The sequence below is a fragment of the Teleopsis dalmanni genome, chromosome 2 (assembly GCF_002237135.1).
Source record: "Teleopsis dalmanni isolate 2A chromosome 2, ASM223713v2, whole genome shotgun sequence".
Lineage (NCBI taxonomy): Eukaryota > Metazoa > Arthropoda > Insecta > Diptera > Diopsidae > Teleopsis > Teleopsis dalmanni.
Window position 1 is genome coordinate 12,992,577 of NC_051847.1, and position 10,361 is coordinate 13,002,937.

Sequence of the window (10,361 nt, forward strand, 5' to 3'; positions counted from 1 at the left end):
TTCAGCTTTTTAATAGTTGAATGTATCTAACGAAAGATCTGAAAATATATTTTGCATAAGTTTAATTCTAAACCAGTCCATTTTATAAAAATTTCTGAAGGTGTACACAATAGTCAAAAATCAATTTGCTTCAATATCCTTGCATGATTGGTTTTCAGATATTTTCATATCCTTATAGAATGAGTTTTCAATTATAGTATTATCACTTTAAAGACATCACTTCTAATTTGGTTTTTGGCATAAAAGACCCCAATTTTCGGTATATAGAAAGAAAGTTTCATACTTTTATCTATTAAAAAAAATTAAATAAATTTAAAACAATTTTATTTCAGTTATTCGATATAATTAGAAATTTAGAGATTCTGATTACCGTTTCTGACTTTCTGTTTGTCGAAAACATTTGGAGGAAATTTTTGATTGCTTACTTTTCAAAATTGGAAATACTATATAGTGAAAGATATTTTCTTCTAAAGTAGATGATGTTTTCATTTACAGTACAAGCACTAACGAAAATAGATTAGCAAATGACTTTTGAATCCAGAGTGCATAGATTTTCATACTTGTATATTTCATTCATTCCAGATCTTAAACGTTTTTGGACAGCTTAACACGATTCCACTGTTGTAAGTCAGATAGCACAGAAGAAAATATATTAAACGGGCATGAACTTCTATTTACAGCACACGATTCGAAATTTTGAGATGTTATTCTCTACAAATACACAATACATATAAAACAGTATTTACTTTATCAGCCAAAGCATTAAAAGAGATACCAGAGATGCTATTCTCGTCAAATTCACAGTATACCAGAATTCACTTTGTAAACTGCAAATACGAAAACCAGAGAAGTTATCCTCTTCATATATCGAATACACATAAACTTACTTTATGATCTTCAAATGCAAGTCAACTAAAGCAGAGATGTTAATCTAATACTTGAAGATATTATGCAGCAATATTGGTCTTCATATAATAAAATTTTGATAATTTTGAAATATTTTTAAATTTTTTTCTTTTATTGAAAGTCAATATTAGTTGCAAGAACCACATAAGCTGTTCAAAATATTTCTACCAAATATCAATACGATTAGCGCTAATATAGCACTCAAATAGATTATCGTATAATCAATTAAATCTTCCTTCGCCTTTTTAGCACTTTCTGCTTTTTTTTGATCCATAACTCAAATACAAGCCAAAATTTTGTAATAATTTTGCAAGACAAGAAGAAATTTGAAGAAACTTTTTTTCATTAAAAATTTAAATTTAAAATTAATTTTACTGAGTATTTTGACAGGCCAACTAGATTATTTAAAATTTTTATAAATTTTTTCTAATTTTCTGAACATAAGGAATTTTGATCTCAAGCATCAAATTTCGTTACTGCGGCTAAGATAAGGGATGGAGAACAAAATAAGTAGTACTTTTTAAAAATTGATTTAACACATCGTCTGCAAAGTAACTGAGACTAAGTTTTATAAACCCATTTTTTGTTTTTCGGAAATTTATCTTCATTCATATATTTTTAATCAAGAACAATATACCCCTTTCAGAACTTCTCTAAAATACTCTTCTTGTAGAGAAATTAATCTTTGGTCTCAAAATAGACGTTTGTTGCGACGATGACTTCTTTATTTTACAAATATCTTCTTCCATAGCGTATTTTTTAAAGTCTTCAAACAGACAATGAAGATTGGTGGTCAAATCTGATGAATAAAGACGGGTGCTGAAGTAATTCGATGTGTAGTGTATACAATTTCGTCACTGAAACCAACTATCTGTGAGACGAAAAATTATCTTCATTTGGGATCGGTTTTTTTTCGCGATCTCATCATCCATACGCAACAGAGACTATATATAACATAATATTCAATTTGATATTAATTTATTTTTCAAGATAGTTGATGAATACTATAGCCATCATAAAACACGAATGCCACATTCTTACAAGGTTTTGGTCACTTTCACTGATTGCAATCTACTCAGCTCGCTGCCGTTTTGAAGCAGTAGTGAAATAGGGAATCCATATTTTATACATTATTACATATTGATGTGAAACACTGATTAATAAATATTTGAAAAGCTCCAAACAGCTCTCTGCGTTTTGAGCAATATTAACTCTCATTATGACAGCAGCTTTATCATAGACAAATATTCATACAAAATAAATCCCATACATGTCTATATGTTAAGATAGTATTGGTTTTAATGAAAAACTCATCATAAAAACTCATATACCTAAAATACTTGATAAAAAGGGGAATGTGTAATTCTCCTTTTCTGAGACAAAGTTATCGTCTGTTTCTATATTTCATCCACATCCGATATAATTTATAATTATCTTAATGGTCTTGTTTATAGCTTAGAAGAACTATTAAAGTAGCTTTAAAAGAGATGATATTAAAAATTTAAAAACGGCGAAATCGACATTTGAAAATCATGAATATAATCTTTTTTAGCTGCAGCAGAAATAAGATTTTCCTTGAAGTCATTGAATGCATTTAAATGCCATCAAGCGTGCCTACTGCCGTAGTTCACATTTTATATTCACGAATAATTTTTATTGCTTTTTCTTATATATTATATATATATCTTTTTTTCTATATTTGCTTTTTACCTTTTTAAATTTTCATGCATGTGTACACATGACAAAAAGCGTATACATTTTTAAACTGCGATTCTAAGGATAGTAATGCCAGTAGAGGAGGAGCAAAAGTTGTATGGGATTTGCATATGTGAATATGACTGATAATCTTAAGCTTTGACTTATGCAGTTGTTATATATTTTATTGTTGACTTTGTTATTGTAACTGAAGAAGCTGATATAAAAAACAAAATCTCTAAAGAAAAAATATGAAATATTGTGTTAAAGTAAGGAGAGCAATGAAAGCAAAGAAAACCGTGAAGATTTATTTAACTGCAACACCAAGAGTGATGCACATAATTTGCATATACACACATTGCATTGCATATTTGCTAAGATATGAGTATACTTTTTATAAGGAGTATCTGAATTTGTGTGGAGAAAGCAGCCACTTTATAATAACAACCATTTTGTGGCGACATTGGAGTTGTGGTGGCATTTCGTAGCTATCCCAACATAGTGAGTGCTGTAATGGCACCAACAATCCTCAACAATCAAATAAGGATAAAATATGAAAATCCTACTTGAATTTGTGCTGACATGTCATCATCAGCTAACCAAAGCGAGGCAGAGCAACATCATTATCATTATTATTATTATTATTGTCGTTGCCATTTTCAACATTTTTATTATATTATGGAAATCAGTGTGAATATCACAACAACAACAGCAGCAACAGCAACAAAAAAGTGTGAAAATATGAGCAATGTAATCCTTCAACATAATTTTATGATTTAAGTGTGATATAATACATAATTTAATTTTAAGTTTTTTTTTGTATTTTATTTTAATTTATATAAAATATAAATTATTTGATTTGTTCGTTATGTATTTAAAATAAAATGAATGAACAGACAACAACCTGTCACAACCATATTATTCGTGAGGGTTTGAGCCACTTGAGTGATACTTCTGAGAGGAGGGTAGGTATGAATCTGCAATTATTTTAAATATTTATTAATAAAATTCACTACCATAAAGCTGACGTAATCTTGTTTTTCAAAAGAAATTATTATAATTTTTGGAATTCATTGATATATAAATATGATACGAGGGGACTGACAAAAGTTCGCTTATTTAACTACAAAAAAAATTGACAAATAAGTTTCTTTTCATAACTTTAATTTTAATTTTTCCCACATAGTTCCTATTAATTTCTATATATTTTTGAAGTGAAAAGTGCCACTTTTTGAAACAATCAGCCGAGCCTAGCCGAGCTTTCTACGGGTGATATTGTCTCATCTACTTTAGTATTGAATAAAATAAAACAAAAACTGATGAAAGAGATTTAGTATATAATACAGTGCAATATCCTTCATAAGTACTACCTGAAATCTATTTCTAGTTTGGTGATTCTAAATAATACATATTAATTAAGTTAACCATCAGATATTAGAAAGTAATTCGCAGTGACTGAACTAAATAGCTGTTAAAAGCCACTACTATAAGGTAAAAACCAAATTAGTCATACTGCATGAACTCCAAAATTGTTTAAGCGATAACCTCATCTCGACCTCAATTTTATCGCATACCTACGTCAGCGTACGGGTATCCATACCTGCATTAAACTTGCACTTCGAGTGCGACGACAATTTTTAAGGTTAAAACTTTTGAAATCCTTTTGAAACATTTTATACATTTTATACATTCCCCAACTATAAAATGTTTTAGTTGCATTACCGCAACTTATGTGATTTATTTTTTGTAATCTACTTCAGACTAACTGCTTTAAATAATTCATGAAGTTAAAATCGCATGCTTGTCACATGCCAGACATATAAATGATTTTTATGCGATTTTCTTGATTTTTTAACAAAATTTTTTCCAAATATATTTTGGTTCATACTTTTTTCTCAATTTTGAATGCTACTTGATTGTACTTTTGCAATCCGCAACTTTTATTTTCCATGTAGCAAACATTTATGTACGAGGCAGCGCAAAGGATTTTCTTCTTTAACATCTTCCTCATTTCAAGAGTTTTTTTTTCTGTTAAATATATATATATATATATTTTTTTTTTTGAAAACAAATCGAAATGAATTTGACATTTTTGACTGCATTAATAGCAGTCGAATGCCTTTAGGGCAGGGCGTCATATAAAATAGTAAAAAATGAACATTACAAATGCTGGCTGGCAGGCAAGAAGGAACTGCTTGCATTACTTCGCTACTAAATTTAAGTTAGTAGTTGTGTGTAGTTGTCTTCTATTAAATAAATATATATCTTGTTGACTGCCGTATATATTGTATATATATTTGTATTCGGATTGCAATAAACGTATTTTCAACATTATTTGTACCCAAATGCAGAGAGCACCAGAAAGAAAATCACTAAGTTCAGAACAAACTTGTGACATTTTTCTTAGAAGAAAAATATTTCTTAAGTTTCTTTATCATTCTTTACACGTTATTTTAGCTCTATGAACTAAGTATTTATAAAGATATATATACGAGTACATATGCTGGCTTTTATATAATGGTTTACATATACATAAATATATACTGTATGTTCGAGCACATTTGTATTCATCGTGATGTGCCACTAATATTTTTTCTGCTAACTGCTGCTTCTTTTCTTTTAGCGAGTTTGTTGTGAGCTAGGAATTTTTATGAAGCATACTTCTGGGAGCTTATTCATAGGATTTACATTTTTATATATATTTTATTTTTATTCTTATAATTTAGAAGATGTTTTATTGTTTAAACACATTTGAGGAAATTTATTTCAATTGACTTCAATGCAAAATATTTTTAAAAATAACAAAGCAAATATTATAGCATAGATACGGTTTTGCCTAGGCTATACACTAAACTAACAGGCGATTTTACAGAATTTAATAATAAATGTTAGTTATAAAAAAAAATAACTTAAATAAATTATAAATACTGTTAAAGAAATAGCTTGCAATATTTAAAATTTCTATATTAACCAAATAACTACTGAACGCAGCGATAGAAGACAAGCAATGAGGAAGGGAAACAGAGTCTTCCAGTTTTACAGAATATAAAAATAAATGTTGAAGTTATAAGAAATATATCTTAATTTAATTAATATATATTTTTAATGAAATGATTTCCGTATTAACTGAGTACTGAACGTAATAACAGAAGATAAACAATAAAAGGAAGCAAAAGAGGTCTCTAGAACTGTCTATCTTTGACCTAAATTAGAAGTTTCTAGTCAAATTATTTGTGACTGTACAACTTTAATCTAAACTAGAAAAAAAATATTGGATTAGGACATAGTAACCCATCTGATGTAAAAAAATTCTAAATGCGATATGTTTTGGTATTGAAGAGCTTAATATCTTCTGTTTGTGTCATTTCCTAATACAAAAAATTGACAAAGACGCTATGCACCGTTGGTTAGGAACCTAATATCATATTAACTTTATTATTCTATTGTCATGGTAAAACTTTTCATACAGCGCAAATATATTTATAAACTTTAATCATATAAATACATTTATTTATATTTTATCTAAGTACAAGATTTTTGCTGGATAAAAATATAAACTCTTTAAATCAATATACACAGCACTATTAAAATTGTTTAATAGCGGGAAAATTCATACAAGGGAGAGGATAGTAATTACTGACACATAAAGTTAACGATTTTGCTTAATTAAATCGCAGAGAAGATTAATTAACTACTAGACCCAAATAAGCCCCTAAATAAGTACAAAGCACATTAAACAACTTCACAAACCGAACCAAAAACTGAGCCAAAAAAAGTAAAAGGACAGAATTTGAAATGGAAAGATATCATGCAAAAATCAATTCAATCATTCTTATCACCAAAACAGAGATATTATCGGAACAGCCGAAAAAAAAATCAGTAACAGCAAAAATCACTTTCCATCCTCAAACTCCCACATATCAATCCCCCTACTCCGACGCAAAGAGCACAAACAAAAATACACAAACGAAAAATGAATCGCTTTTTTGGCATGTACTTCTCAATTCACCGCAATCAACATGATTTAGTACATTTTTCCATAATCGCTGTTTTGGGTGGATGTTCCCATTGAAATCGTTTCGACGCACTTGGAATCGCATGACTTTGGCTGTGATATTTGTGAGTTTCTCGTAAAATGGCGCCAAATTTAATGATGAAATTTATTTTTGTTTTGAATGCGAAAAACGAAGGGGAAGAGCAGGAAAATGAATTTTAGGATATAAAAATTTTTTTATTTATTTTATATAAAATCAGTTTAACATGAAATTAACAAGAGCTTCTGGCATATGTTCAGTCAGAGGAAGTAGAGTTTATAGGTCTTTATAGACATTTGAAGTGAACATGCGGTTGTTGCTAATGGATAGAATGGATAGGTGTGATATGTAAATCTTTCACCTTATTTAAATGTTAATACGAGTAAGTGATAAAATCAATTGATTTTCACGAAGTCAAGGCAAACCAATAATGATTTATTATCTGCCGTAAATAGAGATGTCGACATTTTGAGAAAAAATTTAATCTATGCCATACAGTTAATATGCGAATTCAATATATATGAAAGAAAATGTGATAAAAAAATAAAGATACGATTTAAAAGAGTGTGGAGAGGCTATTAAAATTTCTTTTTAAGATTTCAAAATTACGTATTCTAGTGATATAAACCACATCATCAAATTTTAATGACATTGTTTATGATAGTGTGGAGCTATTTATATGGTTTTGTACTTTTTTAAAATTCCAAATATTTTAGTTTTGTCAGAATCACATTTTCTAGTGAAACGTATCATATTATTAGCTTATTGACGTATATATCTGCCTAAGGCTGATTATTCTCATTAAACAACAATTATTTTATAATATTGCAAGCCATACATATGACTTCCTGTTACTTTTTTAGCTTAAATTGTCATTATTTACTTCGTTTTCGTGCCCAATCTATGCCAGTTCCGTTTCTACAACGAAGACTAAAAGTATATGTACATGAAGTTATAGAATCACATGATTTGAAAAAATCATCTGATCTTTTTCATGCATGCTACTTTTATGAAATTTCCTATTTCACATTTACATGGGCATTTTATGCTTATTGACAGAACGGAATAGTGAACAGTGTAGGCAGAAAATGTACATGGAAAGAGTTCATGTATAGGAATTTTCAATCTGCAGTATTCATCCAGTATAGCAAGCAACAAAAATGAACGTATCAAAATTAATCTTCAAAAATTACTCTACGTTGTAGTGTGCCAATCATGTTAAATAACATAAACGCTTAGCTGATTAACTAGAACATTTTAATTAATAAACTTTATAGTGTAGTTAAACCAAATATTACAAACTTTTATCAACTAATTAAAATGCAGATACTCTTTTTTACTATTGAATAAAATTAATTTAAATCCATTATGTTATTCATAGTAGAAGTTACATGAAAAATATTAATTAAAATAATTTTACTGATTTACGCTTTTAGAGAATTTTACACTTATTAGTTTCTAACTTTTCATATTAAAACTGCAACTATTTTAAATCTGATAAAATGAATGAAAATCAAACTGCTTATCTTCAAAAGTTCTTTCATTAGCCAAGTTAGAGAGCAACTATTTCATGTTCTTCTGTGTTTTCTATTTAATTTTGATATTTTTTAACAAGCAAAAATATTTCATTGTTTCAGTCAGAAAATAGTTTGAAAATTAAATTGATTGGAAAATAACCAACTGCAAGCAAGGGATTCACAAAATCGAAACAAATATGCTAAATGTAGAGCACACTTGGGTGAAGCAACAACAACAAACACAACTACAACAACAACGGCAACAGTAGGAACAACAGCAGCAATAAGAAAATAAGCTTGGTCAGTTTAAGAGTCAATGATTCTTATATTGGCTACCAGAAATAAATACACAAACACCTATTCGCACAAACACATACCAGGAGTAGTGTGCTAAGCCAAGTAAAGCACATTCAATTTGAGCTCGACTCATACTACTCGGCTAATACAGCCAACATTCCCCCGAATGTAGGAATAAACTTAATAGAGACGAACAAATGTGCATGTCTGTGGCTAAAAACAGGCATGTTAAAGTATTTGCCTAAGTATTTTTGTATGTGTTCGTCTGCTGCTACGTACGTTTAGTCGCTCATTCGTTCATTCGTTGCCTGCAATGTGGCTAATGAATGCCCTTACTTGTTTTCTTTAATGCATGTATAAAGCTTTTTAGTGTATTAGCAACACTAACATGCCAGCACCATTACCACACAAACCAACACAACAACACTGCTGCTATAGCAAAGGCAATAGTAGCAAAATCCGCAAAACTGTTAGAAGGAGAGCGTAGGAGTAGTTTGACACAGAAATAATGTTACAATTTCTATTGATGTTGTTATTGTTTTAATAGTTGTTGTAGTTTAAAAGTTGCTTGTTGTTGTTGTTGATGATGCTATTTTGAATAAAAGCACATAATTTATGGCCATGGCCAAAAACGAAGTTTTTTAACAAGCATAAATACACACACATACATGCACACATGCACACACAGTTGCTTTGCGTGTTTGGCTAGTGTGTTTAGCTGGCAAACATACGTTGCAGTCTCCCACACGTTAGGACTCATACATTAGATAGACATCCATGCAGTTCGGCAGTTTGGTAGTTCGGTAGTTCGGCTGTCGGCTATCGTTTGGACAACTCAAATGTCCATTAGTGTAATTTAGAAATTTATTTTTAAATTTCAATTTACTTAATAGTTTCCCATTTAATACAAATAAATTTGAAAAAGTTGCAAATATTTTTTCTCCTCATGAAGATGTGAAATACATTCATATATCCAATGTTCATGAGAGCATATGTTCTGCGCGTATATGGTATGTTGATAAAATAAATATACGTAACGTGAATGTGAAGCTGGAGATACTTCTCATGCATGTTAAATAATTCAATCAATCAATGTAATTGAGCTGCCTTTATTCCATTTATTAACTAATGCAATAATTTCATATTACAGAAATTTGTACAAATTGAATGGTTCATGGACAGAGCGCACTCAATTACTCAGTATGAAATGCAAAGTAAACCTAATTGGCACATGTCCATTAAAATATTCAAAATATTAAAATTATTTACCATTTTCGTCCTGCACAGACAGGTAAATGTGATTGAATCATTCAGCGAGTGATTGAAGCAGGCATCTAACGTGTACTATACTTTTTAAGTACTGTACTTTTGAGCAATGAAGTAATTAAGTAATCAAAATATAATCTTTAATTCATAACTTATCAAAACAAATCAAATCAATACTACAGAGTAACTTTGACTTGTTGGTTATAAGACTGGCAATATCTTACTACCTGTTTGATTTGTAATTGAAATAATACTAATAAAATTAAGCAATTTTATATGTGTCCGTATATAACGAGTTTTTAATAATTTAACCAAGTTCTCAAGATTGCAGCCTATAAATATACTGCTATAACACAATTAAGCAACTTAATATATTTCAAAGCCCCCAAATTTTATATATACGAAGTTGAAATTGGTGATCTTTATTTATAAACTGTTTTTTTAAACAAATATTGTTTATTAACTTGAAAACTAGTTCTAGTAGTTTTTTCAAACAAGAAGAAACTTAACAACTGTGGGTTAAAATACTCTATGAATCAGATTGACTGATTTAGTTAGAGAATATAATGACTAAATTATCCCTAGTCTTGAGATTCGATCATATTAATTCATTCATTCTGCATTTATCGCAAAAAGTGATTAAGAG

At 29.3% G+C, this 10,361-nt stretch overlaps 1 long non-coding RNA gene across 1 annotated transcript; it reads right to left on the minus strand.

The window, feature by feature from the left end:
* Nucleotides 1–6: 6 nt before the first annotated feature.
* Nucleotides 7–1,240, minus strand: LOC119683066. Its single transcript, XR_005252622.1, has 3 exons — nucleotides 888–1,240; nucleotides 371–827; nucleotides 7–289 (listed from the first exon to the last, which is right to left on the minus strand). It is a non-coding gene; the product is annotated as an uncharacterized LOC119683066 (long non-coding RNA).
* Nucleotides 1,241–10,361: the final 9,121 nt, after the last annotated feature.